Source organism: Poecilia mexicana, unplaced genomic scaffold (assembly GCF_051168715.1).
Source record: "Poecilia mexicana isolate PSO_F unplaced genomic scaffold, ASM5116871v1 scaffold_15, whole genome shotgun sequence".
Classification (NCBI taxonomy): domain Eukaryota; kingdom Metazoa; phylum Chordata; class Actinopteri; order Cyprinodontiformes; family Poeciliidae; genus Poecilia; species Poecilia mexicana.
The window spans coordinates 1,170,245-1,187,851 of record NW_028263384.1 but is presented as its reverse complement, the minus strand read 5'-3'; positions in this window follow the sequence as shown (position 1 = coordinate 1,187,851).

Genomic DNA, 17,607 nt, shown 5'->3' with positions numbered 1-17,607 from the left:
CTTTCTTTACTGAGTTTTAGATTTTAACTTTTATGAAGAATGAAATAAAAATATTTTATTTAAAATTACCAAAAAGTTTAATTCTCTAACTGAACAAATCCTCATTAACTCACTGAGCTGTTAGCAGCAGCAGCAGATAAAATGACGAGTTTATGGAACATTTGCATTAACATCTAAAATGTTATCAAAACATGCAAAAACTGAATCAGACTGAAGCAAAGATGCAGCCCAGAAACTGTTGAATTGAGCTTTATTTCATATTTCTTGGTTACAAAATGAAAATGAATCAATGAGGAAAAAAAGATCAACTTTACAGTTGAAACAAGTTCCGATCAAAACTTCACTAAAGGGATCTTAGAATTAATCTTAGAAAAATCTTTATTGATCCGAAGAGAAAAACAATATTAGACTAAATGACAGACATGAGAAAATAAACAGGATGTTTCAACTCAGAGTTCAGAGTCCCACTCTTTGATGCTTGTCAAAGTTAAAATGATTATACATTTTTTTTATTTTTAAGTCCCAAATTGTACCTCCTAAAAACTGTAATAAAAAGCTAATGTCTAATTTGGTTCCACTTTCACCATACAATGCTGATCTTTTCAACATTATACCAAACAGTAGATATAAAGTTTTTCAGATTTAATTTTTTAAAATTTAAATAAATTTATTTAATATCAAAATAAAAAAATGGTGTAATACATTACATAAGGAAAGGAAAATAACATAACGGAGCTAACAAAGAGAAAAACCAGAGGGTATGGTGCTGCAGAAAGTATCATTAACTGTGTATGCATGTGTGTGAATACGAGTTTGTGAGCAGAAATTGTAATATAAACGACATCATGAATATGTAAAGCAATAAAAAAAATACATAAATTAAAAACAGAAAACAATAAACCAACAAAAACAACACAGAAATCAAAACAACAAAGAAAAATATATACTATATACACAGATAGCCCATTATTTTTTAAACATTTATTTACAATTCTTTCAGAATTTTCAGATTGTCAAATAATAATAGGTGGGAACTTTAATACAGTACTAAACCCATCTCTTGATAAGAAAACAAGATCTAATTATAGATCAACCCTGAAATCATCAGAAATAATTAAACAATATATGAGTGAATTTGGCCTTGGTGATAGCCAGAGATGATTACATCCCGTCTCCAAAGAATTTACTTTGTACTCTTCTGTCCATCATTCATATTCATGGATTGATATGTTTCTAATAAGCATTGAACTTTTTTTCCCTTTCACCACCATATATCTTCAATAATTTCAGACCAATCCACAGATATAACATTTTTCATATTTTCAAACTGCTGCAGTATCGGCCTCTGATCATCAGGACACGCCTCAACTTCTGTCTTTGTCAAAGATCATTTCCTGCATAGATGAAAAGAAGCAACAGAGGAGATCAGTGATTGTTTCCAGCCTCTCCATCAGCACCAGACAACATGAAGGACATCAGCAGCTATGGGGTGGAGCCAGCTTCTTTTCACTTCTTGGTCTCTGCCACTCTAGCCATTTTGCAGCATCAACTGTTGCCACTTTTAGCTTCTCATTTTCTCCCATTGCCATGGTGATTTATGTTATCTGCCTTCTTTTCTATTTTTATATACTAACACTCATGCTTAACTCAGGAGCTGTGTCCGTATTCAGAGTCTGCATCCTGTGAAGGACCCGTCTACACAGGACGGGTCCTTCACAGTCCGCGAATAAACGATGACCGGAAGAGAAAAGCTGTGAATTCGGACAGGTCTAGCCTTCACCAACTGTCCCCAGCCTCACCTCAGCGTAACTCATGTTGACTTGACTCAGAATCAAGTAACCTTGGAGATACCTGCAGTTCTGAAACCAAAACCTGAGTATCAGAGGTGAGTAGGTTTACTCCGGGTATCCACATTCTATTCAGAGATGTTAACCTTGCTTTCTGAAAAAGGGTAGCTGCAGTCAGACTGATTAGAGCTGTAACAAAAATCTGATCAGTCGTTTCCTATTGAACTGAAAGAAAAACACTGAGATGAGATCTGATGCTACCCCTGCTTCATGAATGAGGAACACTGTCTGTAGACATGTTGGAAGGCTGGACGCTGGAATCAGCTCTGCTTCCTGAGGGCCGTTTCACAAAACTAGGAAAGCTCATGAAGCAGGGATTTTCCACATTTCCTGGTTAAGCCTGGACTCGATTTCACAAAAGCAGACCCCTTAACTAAAATACCATTAATTTTATTATTCAGTCCACTATTATTTCAATATTATGAGGGTAGAACATACCATTAGAAATGTCATAATTATCCATGTGGGCATTATTCCTGTTTATGTTTCTGAAGACTGCTGTTATAAGTTTGATAGAAAGACCTTTAAAGGACTATTGCGTCTGTTGTGGGGATTAGAGAAATGGCAGATAAAGAAGCAGATGTGTTGTAATCAAATAGGCCGTGTAAGTTCTTGCATACTCCTCTGAATGAAAGATGACAATTTAAGGAGGAATTTGTAGGTTTTTAATGCCATAAAAAACATTTACAACTTAAAAGAACTTTTGTTTTGGAATAAAAGTAAATAAATGCACAGTTTAAGTCACCATATTTAAAACATGCATTTATTTACAGTATAACACACCTTGTGTCTCTATCAAAGGGGATGTCAATAACAAAATACATTTTATGAGCTCCGTTACCTGTTATCTTTTGAATTCTCGCTGCCACTAAGCTGCCTTTGCACTAACAGTTAAACAGGAAATTATTATTGGAAGTTAAGCGTAAAACTAACACATTGTTGTCAACATTTTATCCACATACTTCCCACACACTGCAAAATGTTCTCATATTTAATCTAGATTTGTTGCCAGGTTTGTTCTGTACGAATATTGTTAAAATGTGGAACAAAGAAAGAGTAACGAGTGAACACTCTGTCAGATTCACATTATAATATTGAATCCCACTATTCCTTTCTACATGTAAAGTTGTTTACTTGAGCAAATGACCAGGTATGATTATGACATTTCCTAGTTAAGAATGGTTTGGAAATGTATGTTTGTCATTTGCTATTTTACAGAAGCGTTGAACTGCCTTTGTTTGTATGCTGTTCATTTTCTCCCTTTGGTGGCTACAGTCATGGCCAAAAGTTTTGAGAACGATTCAAATGTTAATTTTTACAAAGTCTACTGCTTCAGCTTTTGTTTTGATTGTTCACCTCAGTCAACAATTTATCGCATCATCAAGAACTTCAAGGAGAGGTTCCCTTGTTGCCAAAAAGGCTCCAGGGTGCCAAGAAAGACCAGCAAGCGCCAGGACCGTCTCTTAAAAGTGTTTCAGCTGTGGGATCGGGCTACCAGCAGTGCAGAGCTTGCTCAGGAATGGCAGCAGGCAGGTGTGAGTGCATCTGGACGCACTGTGAGGCGGAGACTCTTGGAGCAAGGCCTGGTCTCAAGGAGGGCAGCAAAGAAGCCACTTCTCTCCAGGAAAAACATCAGGGACAGACTGATATTCTGCAAAAGGTGCAGGGAGTGGACTGCTGAGGACTGGGGTAAAGTCATTTTCTCTGATGAATCCCCTTTCCGATTGTTTGGGACATCTGGAAAACAGCTTGTTCAGAGAAGACGAGGTGAGCGCTGCCACCAGTCTTGTCTCATGCCAACTGTAGAGCATCCTGAAACCATTCATTTGTGGGGTTGCTTCTCAGCCAAGGGAGTTGGCTCTCTGGCCTAAAAACACAGCCATGAATAAAGAACGGTACCAGAATGTCATCCGAGAGCAACTTCTCCTAACCGTCCGAGAGCAGTTTGGTGATGAGCAATGCCTTTTCCAGCATGATGGAACATCTTGCCATAAAGCAAAGGTGATAACTAACTGGCTCAGGGAACAAAACATAGAGATTTTGGGTCCATGGCCTGGAAACTCCCCAGATCTTAATCCTATTGAAAACTTGTGGTCAATCATCAAGAAACGGGTCGACAAACAAAAACCAGGGAATTCTGACAAAATGCAGCATTGATTGTGCAAGAATGGACTGCTGTCAGTCAGGATTTGGCCCAGAAGTTGACTGAGAGCATGTCAGGGAGAACTGCAGAGGTCCTGAAGACGAGGGGTCAACACTGCAAATATTGACTTGCTGCATTAACTCATTCTGTCAATAAAAGCTTTTGTTACTCATAATATGATTGCAATTGTATTTCTGTATGTGATGAAAACATCTGACGCACACATGAAAACCAGAGGGCAGCAGATCATGAGAAAATATAATATTTGTGTCATTCTCAAAACTTTTGGCCATGACTGCAGATCTTTTAGTTGAACAGCCTTGCCCTAAACATTCAATATTTTCCATTTACTTAAGGCAAAGTTTACCATTAGAAATTAGGGTTGCAGTCCTTGAATTGGGATTGACTTCTTGTATTCTATTTTCAAATGATATATAGTTGTCAACCGTAAATGAGGTTCTTCACCAGCTGAGAATCTTCAATCCATTTGGAAATATTCCAGTGGACCAAACAACTGAAGAGTCTGTAAATAAGGATAAGTAAAACAACTGGAGGAACCAAAGGTTTCATTTTGAAAACCAGTTCAGTATGTAAGGTAACGTAGGAACAAGATGGACAACAAGCCAACAGAAGGTATGAGACATTACGATCCACAGAAGTCTGAAACAGGGCAGATGTAGAACTTATGGAGAAAAGCTCTAAGTCAGCATCAGTCTGTCCACCGGATTCATTGCATCACTAAACACAGCCAGTGATTTGCTGCAAGCTCACCATACTAAAGAGGAAGCTTATAAAAAGTTCAGAAGAGAGCATTTAGAAAAAGGCTCATCAACAACACTCCATGACACAATTTAAAAAATAGAACCTGAAGACATTATCAAGCTTCAGAAATCCACCTTGAAAGCACATAAATATCTTCTCAGGTGTATCATAATAGTTTAACAAAGAACAGACCTTCAAATTAAAGAGGTTGGGTCATACACTTGGTCTATTTGTCTCATGTTGTTCGTTTTTTACTCACTGCAGAACAAGTTTGTCTTGCAAGAGAGTTGGAGAAATCAGGGTCAGCAGTTGGTGATATTGAAGAAGTCTGCATGGATCATTGGTGGAATGAAACTTGTTCAAAAACTAAAAGGTGATGGCAAGACTTATCCTGACAGGTATGCTGACATTACTTAACACCTCTGTAAGGATGCTGGATGTGGATTACAGCTCAGCTTTAAACTCCATCAACTCCTAACAAGTTGGTGGAGAGGCTAGAGTCCCTGGTACTAGGAGGAGGACTGTGCTGGTGGATCAGAGATTTTTAAACCAACAGACCCCAGAAGGTCCAAATCGACTCCCTTACCTTCTCCGTAGTCACACTCAGCACAGGTTTGCCCCAAGGCTGTGTCCTCAGCCCCGTCCTCTCCAAAGCTACCCAGAACAGTATCGTCTTATTCAAATATGTGGATGCATGTTGGACTCCAACCATCTACTCACTTTAAAGTCTTTACAAGATCCTTCAGCTGGTGAACATCTGGATCCTCCAGGTTGTTCTGACTCAGGTCCAGTTGAGTCAGATGTTGGTTGGACTTCAGAGCTGAGGCCAGAGAAGAACAGCTGATCTCTGACAACCTGCAGCCCCACAATCTGAGAAAACAAAATGTGAGCAACAGTCACTGAACATGAAACTATGAAACAGAAGATGTTAAGGTAACTTTATTTATATAGCACATTTTCAGCAACAAGGCAGCTGAAAGTGCTTTACTCAAATTAGAGGGAAATACAAACAAAACAACAAAACCAAAAGAATGAAAGAAAGGCAAGAAGTATAAAACTAAATGTTGGTTCCAGTTCTTAGTAATTACTAGAACTTAACCCAGTTAAAGCTAAATATAAAGCCAAATGTTGGTTCTTGTTCTGGGTTGCTAAGTAAACAGGAGTTTCTCTCAGTTTTGCTCTGATGATAAAAGTATGAAGATAAATGTTGGTCTAAAGTACTTCTCAAAAGCCGAGAAGCAGGACTTTATAATTCTCTTTATTCATTCATTCTAAACAATAAGCACCTGGCTACTAACTAAGTTTTACAGTTTTACTGTTAAGTCTAAAAATCCCGCTGAATCATTTGTACTTTTTCTCTTTAGAGTAGTCTTGATTAAATGTTACTGATTGAGTTAATAAATTGAACCTGGAAATTGTTTTGAGACTTTGAACAATAAAACAGCTGTTTTGGTAATCAGGTCATACAATGTTGGAGCCAGTTGTTTGTACAGACAAATGATTAAATATTATCAGATTTGCAATGCTATTTCAGTTCGGGAGAGGGCAAGAAAAAAAATGTATGATCCCTGAGGGGCCACAACAAAAAGCAATTGAGAAACAAACCTGAATGAGTTGAAACAAATTAAAACAAACCAACTTACTCATGAAGTAAATATGGGTACTCAATAGTCACAATTCATACTGAACTATTACATCACTGCATCATTTTACTGCAGATAAAATATCATTTTATCTTTTTCTCAGTACTTTTAGTTGTTTGTAACTAGCTTAGCGAGTTAGTTGAACAAAATCTTTTAACTATTAACAGCTCATTTTGTTTAAAAAAAACTTGTATATTTGAGAGAAGTTGTCTGTTTACTCCACACTTGTGCAGCTTCCTGCATTTCAGATAACATCAGCGCTGCACACACAGAACTGGTACCAAGTAACCAGTTTGGTGAAAAAGATCCAAAAGAGGGTGAAATCTTCATATTGGTTCTCAGTCTATAGATAAACTTATAAACATTTTTATTAAGCTGAATTTTCTGAACTATTTACACAAGGGTGGAAATGCAAAAAAGGTATTGGTTGATACTGTTGCAAGTTAAAAATTCTCTTTTCCATCACGTCAGCGTTGTAGGCTGATCATTCCCAGCCTTTACATGCTGGGAACGATCAGAAGGCTAAGCAGCTCTGACTGAATGTCAGCCAAGCTATTGTCATTCTGCCCCAACACACACTGTTCATGGTGTCACCAGAGTCCTCAGGACTTGATAAAGCACTAAACAAGTAGAGGTCATTCACCATATCCTGTATCTAAGGTAGAGAACTGATCAAATGTTTTTGTTAAGAAAATATTAAATTAGGACTGTTGCAATTCCTCGATAGATTTGAGTACCTCAAATATTAAAATTTCTTGAGGCAAATCATCTGCCTCAAAGCTTTATTAAATTATGTTTTGTTATTTAGTAAATAATCCAGCTGGGTAATTATATATGTTGCACAATGTAAGTACTTCCTCTGGGTTTGGTCTGGAAAATACAGGGGTATTTATTATCACAATTTCCAGGTTTTTATCGTTTTGGGGGAAACGATAAGTATTCTTAAATTGACTGGTGCGATGGCTTAAGTACTCCTGAGGCTGTTGCCTATTAACTAAAAAATGCTGTTTTGGTACACAAAAACTCCTAATTACTTCAAAAATGTATCCACCTTATTCCGAACCCCCATGAGGCTTTGCGTGAATTATGGGCGCGACTTCCGCCGCTAACCGGAAACGCCATTTGTTTACATGTTAGCAACTCGCTAACTGGCTTTCCTCAGAGGTTTTAGGCTATAAAATATGTGGGAATTCCACCCATCACATCTTAAATGTGGCAATATTGTTTTACCGCTACCTACAGCTAATGCGGGGAGGGATGGCGACTTGAAGAAATGGCCGCAAATAACCCGCACTAGCATATTTAGCTACTTCACTGAATCAGTTGCAAAAGCCATCGTGTGGCTTTTTGTTCACTCAATGATATGATGCTTGATAAAGCACTTTGGGATCTCTCTTTTGTTCTTTTGTTTTGTCGGTAGGCGATGAAAACTACCGCTTTTGTTGTGGGAGCTCGTTCAAAACACACATGTTGCCACAAACTAAACTTTATCTGATTATTAGAGAACAGCCACGAACAGTGCAACAGTCCCCGAGCTCCACAAGGGCATCTTACGGCTCTTTCCAGTGGTAAGTTGCTGTCTATGACAGGTTAATGTGTGATTCGGTTCGGTTCTGGTCCAGTGGGGAGATTCTCCGTATTACGGTCTGGAGCGCAGCAGCTGCGGTTATTTCTCCGCTGATTTGCAGCGACACTCAGCAACGGAGAACCTCGAGGTTCTGGTTGTGATGGACTAAATAATCCCAGATTTTTGATTTTGTCTTATAAATAAATGTTCCAGGCCCACTCATAATGAATTCAATGAATTAAATTCAAACGAAAAATAAAATTCACATCACACCAGCTGATATTATGTAGTTCTGGTGTTTTACACCGTCAGCGCAAACAGCAGCTCAGACTCTGAGCAGCTTCTCTGCTTTTCTCTTTATTCCTTTCAGCTCTTCAGAGAAACGAGCTGCTAGCAGCGCTGCTAATTCACTCCGTTACAAAACTTAACGATCTTGTTCCTTTCGCTTCCCTAATTAAACTCATAATTACGATCCTCTGCACTGAGCAGCTCTCTGACAGCAGACGGTGTGTCCATGAACAAGTTTTACTAAATATTGTATTATGACCGAAAGGAGAGATGTAACTTTTTTTTGTATAGTATTTAAAGTTCAGATTTTAAGGAGCTGGCAAGGTTACTTTGTAAAAGTGTGAATTTGAATTTAGCTGTTTGTTTAAAAATCTAATATATTGGTGAGTATATATTTTGTTATCTCAGCAATTTGCAATCATCACTCATTTATGTAAACCCCAATACTGGTGAAACTTTTCTCCAGAAACACCTTCCAAATTGTCCAGGTTCATGAAAGGAAGGGTGCAAACCGCCCCGAGGTAAACTTGAGAGATGCAGCAGCCATCTAGGCGAGGCCAACGTGCAGAGGTACCAGCGGTGTGATGGGTGCCTTGTTCAATGCATCAACTATGAACCTCGTCTTTAAGGAATAATTCTGCTCTTCCCATGAAATGCTCAGTGCAGCAAAGACACATGCAGGCAGGCTTGGTGTATTAAAAAACTATTATGAACTTTTTCTTTTTTTTCCTAAAACAGGCAGTGATTTGGCTGGTTGGGGGCAAATAAAGCCCAGCCCCCTGTTAGGCTTATAAATACACTGGAAGAAATCCTGCATAGTTTCTTACTTCAATGTCTGTAGTTTGCAGACAGACATTTGTAGAAAACCACAGAGCTCCTTCACTCCAGAATCTTTCAGGTCTTTGTTGTCACTCAGGTCCAGTTGAGTCAGATGTTGGTTGGACTTCAGAGCTGAGGCCAGAGAAGAACAGCTGATCTCTGACAACCTGCAGCCCCTCAATCTAAAGAAAAATATTAAAATATCTGAGGGTAAAGTCAACTGGGTGCAGGTCAAAACACTAAGAAAAAGCATGTAAAAATATTTTTAAAAATTAAATTTTATCTGTACTGTATAGCACCTTTCAGCAACAAGGCATTTCAAATGCAAAGTCATCAATAACAACATGGTGCTCCTTTAATTAAGGGCTGCTGACTACAGTCAATCTCTTGCAGCTCCATCAATATAAATGCTGAGACTGTAAGAGCAATTCAAGAGAAAATCACCCATTTCTGACAAAAATACTTTGGCTTTTTGAAAATTATATAAGTTGAAGTAATATGGAAACCACTATTAAAACTTCTGAAACTGCTTTAAATACCAGTTTGGGAAGTTTTAAAATGGTAAATTTGTCTTTGATTTCATCTTATTAGTAAATTTGAGCTTTTTCCAGATGTAAAGGAAACTGACAGCTGATTATCATAGCCTTAATGACTATTCACCAGTTTTTGTTATTGGTTTTGGTCCGTAAGATAAAGGTTTTGAAGAAACACATAACCACTTATCACCATCACGTTACCCCACTTAAACCAGTAACGACCCATTGGGTATAAAATCCCTGGCCCAGGTCCATTTATGGGTCCCAACCAAATGGTCTATACTTGACAAGGAGATAACATTTACTGTCAGGTTACATACTATAAAAGAAAAGAGAATTCTCCACACTATTGTGCAGTTGCATGCTTTCTCCAGAGTACAATGCAGGAATGGAATATTTAGCAACAGTAAAACTGAATAACTTTAAAATTGATCCAAAGACACTGGATCAATTATTTCCATAAACTGCACTGCTGTGGGACGTCTACGTCCTTCTACACATACAGGTCACTTTGAAGTCATAAACTGGTGAAACAGAAGTTTGACTTTGGTCCCATAAAATTACTGGTATGAATGACCTTTAAAAAAATAAAATAAAAATCGGACTCCGGCCAACGCATGTAAATGAAAGAATGCTGGACATAACGTGTCCTAGAGTTGCTCCCCAGGGTTTTTGCAATAGGTTATATGTTATTGTTCATGACCCTGTAAATGCATTTTATGACATCCTATTGTTTTACTGAATGAGCACCACACATTAATCCCATCTGTAGCCAGAAGTGTTTTACAGTTTTATGCTCATACATTTGGCTTTCAACATTTCAACTTCAGTTATACCAATCTATTTCATTCTGTTTTAAATTAATACAACTCTTTGGCCTCACCTCTCTTTTAGTGTAATGTTAGTAGTAAAGTGGTTATCCAGGTATTAAAGCCCTTGCGCTTATTTTTCAGACAGTTGAGTTCCTGGACTAGTAAACCCAAGTAGTCAAAAAACCTACAGACAATCTAACAACCTTTCATTTTCAATACCATGTTTTTAGTGTCAAGGACTAAGAGTTATGATTCTGGTAAGAAAAAGAGATTAATGCCATTATCCATGCTCAATGTTTCAAAACCTAAAACAAAACAGGACAGCTACAAAACACAAAAACAAGGATACAGGTAAGGTGGAAACATTTTCCCATGAGGATTGGACTTAAGTTTTGTCTGGAACGGTGTAAGAAGGTGGTTTCTGCCTTTAAATCATGTTTAAATGAAATCATAACATAAAATCAGGCCATATACTAAACTTGTCATCCATTAAGGAAATTGAATAACATAAAAACAGGAGTCAACAAGTGCTACTCAGAACTTGGAAAAAACATTTTGGTATTAGTTGTGTTAAGCAATTTTAGTAGTACTTTTTTAATTTCATCAGCAGAAAAGGCTACCTTGTACACCAAAACTGCCAATCAACCTTATTAGAATTAACCCATGTGAAAATAAACCTGTATAAAATAATAGCAATGAAATGTTAAGTAGGAAAACAAACTGAACTACAGTGAAGATCCTATTTGTCAATAAAAATATCATTGCCCATGTGTCAGCAGGTTAGTGTTAACTGTACCACACCTCATATTAATATCAGAGCAAATTCATAGAATGGTGTCTTACTTTAATATGCTTAGTTTACAGAGTGGACTCTTTAGAAAGCCAAACAGCTCATCCGCTCCAGCGTTTCCCAGGTCTTTGTTCTGACTCAGATCCAGTTCTGTCAGGTGTGATGGGTTCGACTTTAGAGCTGAACCGAGAAGAGTACAGCTGCGCTCTGACAAACTGCAGCCCCACAGTCTACATAAAAATAAAACATGATTATTTTTTTTAATTCTAAAGATATCAAAAATATTGATGGGTGGTTAAAATATTTGAGAGTAAGGTCTAATTTGCATCAACTTATTTTAAGCATAAAACCAGAAAAGTGTGTCTTACCTAAGAGTCTTCAGCTTGTAGGTAGTGTTCTTCAGGAAATTGCAAAGCTTCTTCACAACATCATCAGTTAATTTGTTCTTGCTTATATCCAATTCTGTCAGATAGGAGGGGCTGGACTTCATAGACGAGACCAGAGAAACACAACTGGTCTCAGACAAACTGCAGTCTGCCAATCTAAACAAAAAGTGAAACATATGAGCCAAAGCCAAAGCGATGCAAGTAAAAATCACATGGAAAACCACCTATAAATCTATGACTCCTATTCCAACAGTCGTTGGTTACTAAGTACACCATACAGGTTGCTGGTCAATGACAGGGCAACACAGAAACAGGAAAAACAATTATTCACACACACAATCAAGCCTAAGGTCTATTTTAGGGAGACCAAGTAACCTCACATGCAAGTTTTGTATACTATAAAAATAAAAACAATGTATGCATGGGGAGGACATGCAAACTCTACCTTTATCTTTTTGAATAAAAAGATAAAGATAAATTATGTGTGGCATCTCAAACACACTGCCCAGTGTGTGGCCCTGTCTGTGCTAAAAATTGATAAAAGTTTATGCTAACTGGTATAGCATTCACAACAGAACCTGCTGACAGCCGAAAGCTGCAGCAGTACCAGAGAGCAAAAGCGCTATAGGAGGAGGGATGAGCAGCGCCGCACAAAGATGTGATTGACACAGACTGTCACAACATAGTGACAGTTTCAACAAATATGCAAAAAATACTTTTTATAAGTTACTTACTACAGTCTTAATTGGGATTTAACAGAAGTGCAAAAAAGTATATGTTCATATTTTTGTTTGTTGTTTTTCAGGCTATTTTCCTGTTTAAGTATTGTCAACAAATCAAATTTTATAAACTAACAACAGTATTTTAAAGTCTATCCTCTGAGCTACAGGGAGCCAGTGTAGGGACTTTAAAACTGGTGTTATGTCTCTATCTTCCTGGTTTTAGTGAGAACAGCAGCAGCAGCTTCTGGATCAGCTGCAGCTGGAGGATTGATTTATTAGTCAGACCTGTGAAGACGATGTTGCAGGAATCAATGCGGCTAAAGATAAACGCATGGATGAGTTTCTCTAGATCCTGGTGAGACATCAGTCCTCTAATCCTGGAGATGTTCTTCAGGTGATAGAAGGCCGACTTTGTGACTGTCTTAATGTGGCTCTGAAGGTTCAGGTCAGAGGTCATCACTACTCCCAGGTTTCAGGCTGATCGCTGGTTTTCAGCTGTAATAACTGAAGCTGAGCATTGATTCTAGATCTATAACTCTAGATCTATGACTTTAGATATATGACTCTAGATCGCTCCTCTTTAGGGGCAAAGATAACTTCAGTTTAGTTTCTGTTCAGCTGGAGAAAGTGTGACATTGTAACATAGATGATACACTACAGGTGTATCATCCATGTAGTTATGGTAGCTAATATTATTTCCTGTTATAACCTGAGCCAGTGGGAGCATATAGATATTGAAAAGAAGGGGTCCTAGGATTGAACCTTGGGGTACCCCACATGTGACCTTTGACCTCTCCAATGAGAAGTTTCCGATTGAAACAAAGTAATCCCTGTTCTTTATGTAAGATTCAAACCAGTTGAGCACTGGACCAGAGAGTCCGACCCGACTCTTCAGTCGATTCAGTAAAATGTCCTGATCAACACTGAGGTCCAACAGAACCAACACTGCAGGAGAACTGTGGGTTTTTATGTGTTTTCCAGTAAAATATAATTACCCAGTAATACTTTATCATTCCTGTCAACTTAACATCTCAACACGGCGCTCTGGCGCCCTGACCACCGGGCTTAGCAAGTTTTCTAGGGGAAACCCTGTGCCATTGTGGCAGAAGCACTCCAAAGTATGGTGTACATTTTACAGAAAAGACAATACTAGGTCCAACTTCTAACATGTGCAGAGCTTTAATCACAATGAATGTATGAAATACTTCCACCATCCTCAAACAGCTGACCACACAAAATGCATCTGATCTGCTCAAATGTAAAGTGTTTGATATATTGTCTACTAACAGTAGTGACTGAAGGAGGCCAGCTTGCAGCACAGAATCCTTTGCCATAAATGCCCAATGTGATGGACTTTAATTTTGAAGGAGAAAGGGTCAAATTTTTAGGAGTGTTCAGATTGATTGGCCCCGATTTCTTCAATTTAGGATGATCAACAATCTGTTGATAGTTACATGTGAAACTAATCTTGTCCACCAATCTCTTCTACCACCACAAGGCACTGAGAGAGAGAGAGATGCTTTTAACAATAGTCGTCTTACTATTGCCAACTTTGAAACTTTTCTGCTACAAGTAGTATAGAAATAAGTCAGTGTAAGACAAAATCAATCAGGCTTCTTAAATATTGGTGATCAGCCTGAAAACTGCAATGTGTGCACTGCTATTTTCTTTTAATAACAGCAGTAATAACAGTTACTTCTGCTGCTATTTGCAAAACACCAGGAAGATGCCATTCATTTTCCATTAAATAATCACATAATGTTATATTAATGCCATGCTGTATAAATCTCTAACTCATATCAACATTTAGAGTACTATTCAATAAATTACAATACAGCTTCTGATGAGGCTCATTTATCATTAAATGTGCCTTTTGAAAACAACTTTTAACCTTGTATTAAATATATTCTTCATTAGATTCCTTGAATGATTTGAGTACCTCGATTATCAAAATTCCTTGAGGGAAGTGATCTGCCTTGAAGCTTCATTAAACTGTCTTATAATTTAGCGCATCTTGTTCCCAGGGGCGCGGTATAGAGGGTAAAGTGATGACAATTCTAGGGGCCCTTACCAACAGGAGGCCCTCCACAATTTATTTATTGTTCATAGAAATAAAATTAAAAAAAATTGGGGTCCTGTCAATAACAAAATTAATCATATTGTATTTTCGAAGATTGTTTTTAGCAGTAAAAATTTAATGTTCCCACTCCCAGACCAAAAAACACACATCCATATTTGCCCTGGACCCCCTTCGTTAAATGGTTAATTCCTGCTTGGAGCGCTTCAGATTGACGTTGTTAGCAGCAGTCAGTGGAAGACATGAACGACTGTGACAGTTACTATGCTGCTAAGAAAAGTTATAAAATCAGGTTTTCAAAAAAAAAAAGGAGAGAGAGGGAGAGAGAAAAAGGCAAGAGTGACAAGTTATAGCTCAGTTTTTCTCCGAGACGTGGGTAGACTGTATGAGATTATCAACCATTTGGCATAATTAGCTTAGCTACAGACTACTGATTACCTCCATTTCACTAGCATTTAATAAATTAAGGGAAAAAACATATTCCTATATTTAACTTGTCCATGTACCTTTTATCATTTAACAACAGATGAGTCAGTAAGAAGCAGCTCTAACCCACGTCCCTCCTGGCCTGCCCTCTCCTAAGTGAAACGAAAACTGCAGTATGTAACTTTTATATAAATATATTTTTTTCCACATATTTGTTAAAACTGTCATTATGTTGTGACAGTACGGTATGAGAGGTAATCTGTGAAAAGTCTATTTCCTCTGCCTTCTCCCAGTGCTAGAAACAACCAGTCAGTGGCAGGAGAGGTTTAGTGCTGTCAATCACCATCTCATGTGGCTCATCCTTCCTCCCCCTTGCTCTGTGCTATTCTGCAGCTAGCATAGCCTGTTGTAAATGCTTAGTCTAGTTAGCATAGCTACCAGTGATAGCAGATAAATGATTTACCTGTAACAATAAGTTGTTTCTCCACCATTAGCACATTTAGCAGTGAGTGAATGAGGTTGATGGACACCGTTAAGACCCTCCTCTTGGTTCTGATAGGTTGTTTTGGTCAGAACGGTGCATTACTTTAGCCAGTAATAGTAATTCAGGGACAAGGTGCAGGAGATAGATTGTTTTCACAGATTATCTGTCTCATAAACTGTCACAACATGGTGACAGCTTTAACAAATATGGAGAAAACATTTTTTATTAAAGTTATACTGCAGCTTGAATAAAATGCAACTACATGGCATTTTTTGAGAAGTCTGGATTGCTTTATGTATATTTTGCATGTTGCAAAATATACATAACTGTTCCTCATAGGGAGAGACATTTCAGTATCTAAAGCTAGTAGAAAAAATTTCAGCAACCTACTTGCATATTGGATGTGGACTGTTGGATGTTAAATTCATGAGCAGTAAATATTGTGCTAGTTATCAGTATTGAACCAAAGAAAGCAAGGCAGTTGCAAGCCGTTAAAATTGTGACGCTTTTTATGGGTCAGATAGACTCAAGAAATTGTAACAGCAGCTGCGTGTGGGGGGGGGGGGGTAATTTTTTGTCAGGGGGCCTAAGATTCCTGGCAGCGCCCCTGACTGTTCCAGCTGGGTAATTATATGTGTTGCACAACTTTATTTCTAACAGCAAATCAAATTTTCAAGTTCGGTCTGGAGCATCAAGAGAGATTTCACTGATTAATAACAACATCCAGGTTTTTATAATTTTTTGGGGACCAATAGGCATTAAATTGACTGGCGCGATGCAGGGGATATGAAAGCCTTTCTCCTGGTCGCACCAACCCAGTGGCTGGGTTGGTGCGACGTGTGTATGCATACGGGTTGGGTGGAGACTCATGCAGATATAGAATGAACACAGCAGGGTGCTGTACCTGTTGCTTAGCACAGGTTTACAGACAAATGTGAAAATAGGTTTACTACCATTTGGTTGCAGAGCGCTCCATGGTGGTACACAGTTGGCAGATGTGGTTGTGTTTGTGACAAAGGTGCCAAAACACAAAAGCTGTAAATGGCTGGGCAAAGTGAGAGTTCATCTATTAAATTGACTGAAGATGAATACATAAATTAAAAACTGGAGTATATACAGTTTATTATAAGTGTTTCTGTGAGTCTGCTTATTTATTATTAAATTGAATATAACTTCTGATTCTTTGCTGCCATTCACTCCGACTCAGCCCAGATTAATTTCCTAAACTGCAGAAAAATAATTGTTGGGGATGCTCAAATATAAGAATTTGGGCTGATCTTGATACCCCTACTGCATTTATGGCAGTATTTACTAGTATTTTAATTTATCAATTTTTTATTCAATTACTCAATTAATCATCAGAATAATTAATAGATTTATTAATTAATAAAATAATCGTTTACAACAGCACTGATATGAACCTGAAATTTTAAACTGTGAAACTCTTGCGTACAATGCAAGATATCAATACCACCATTTGTTGTTTCAGAACAACCCAACTTAGAAATGAGTGAGTAACAATGAATGAATGGCAGGTTTCAGGTCACATCAAAATTCAGAGGATGAAATGTCAGTCAAAATTATGAGGCAAATAAAATACCATACCCATACACAAGTTAAGGAATAGTTATTAAAATAAATAATTAAAACATATTTTAAAGTATCAGTGCTGAAAAAATATCAGGTACAATACAAACTGAAAAACAAAAGACAGCTGTACTGACCTCAAGATTTCTAGCTTACAGTTTGAACTCTCCAGTCCATCACACAGAAGCTTCACTCCACAGTCTCCCAGTTTGTTGCAACTTAGGTCTAGTTCAGTCAGATGGGAGGGGTTGGCCCTCAAAGATGAAGCCACAACCTCACAATGGGTGTCTGATAATTCACATCTGACAAATCTGTAATTACGGAAAAATGGTATTTAGGTGACATTAAATTAGACAAAAATCATAGAATGATTGAATGGATATGATTACTTATTTTTTAAATCTGTGTTTGATAGCACTTATTTTGCTGGATTGGACAAACTGATTAGCAGTGAACTCTGGAAATACTTTTTTGAAATGTCAATACTTTATCAGTAAAATTAAGTTAATTTGGAAATATTATCCAGTGGCTTGACACCACTATTTTGCCTGTAGTAATTTGTAGTTTTCGGTCAGCAGCCATGACTTTAATTTATTTTCAAAATGACAGTGGACAGTTACTTTACACTTGAACCTGACCAATTTCAGTCGAACTACAATTGTTTGTGGATGTTTTGGCTCAAGGCAGAGTGCCCCCATGTGGGGGAGATGGCATCTGA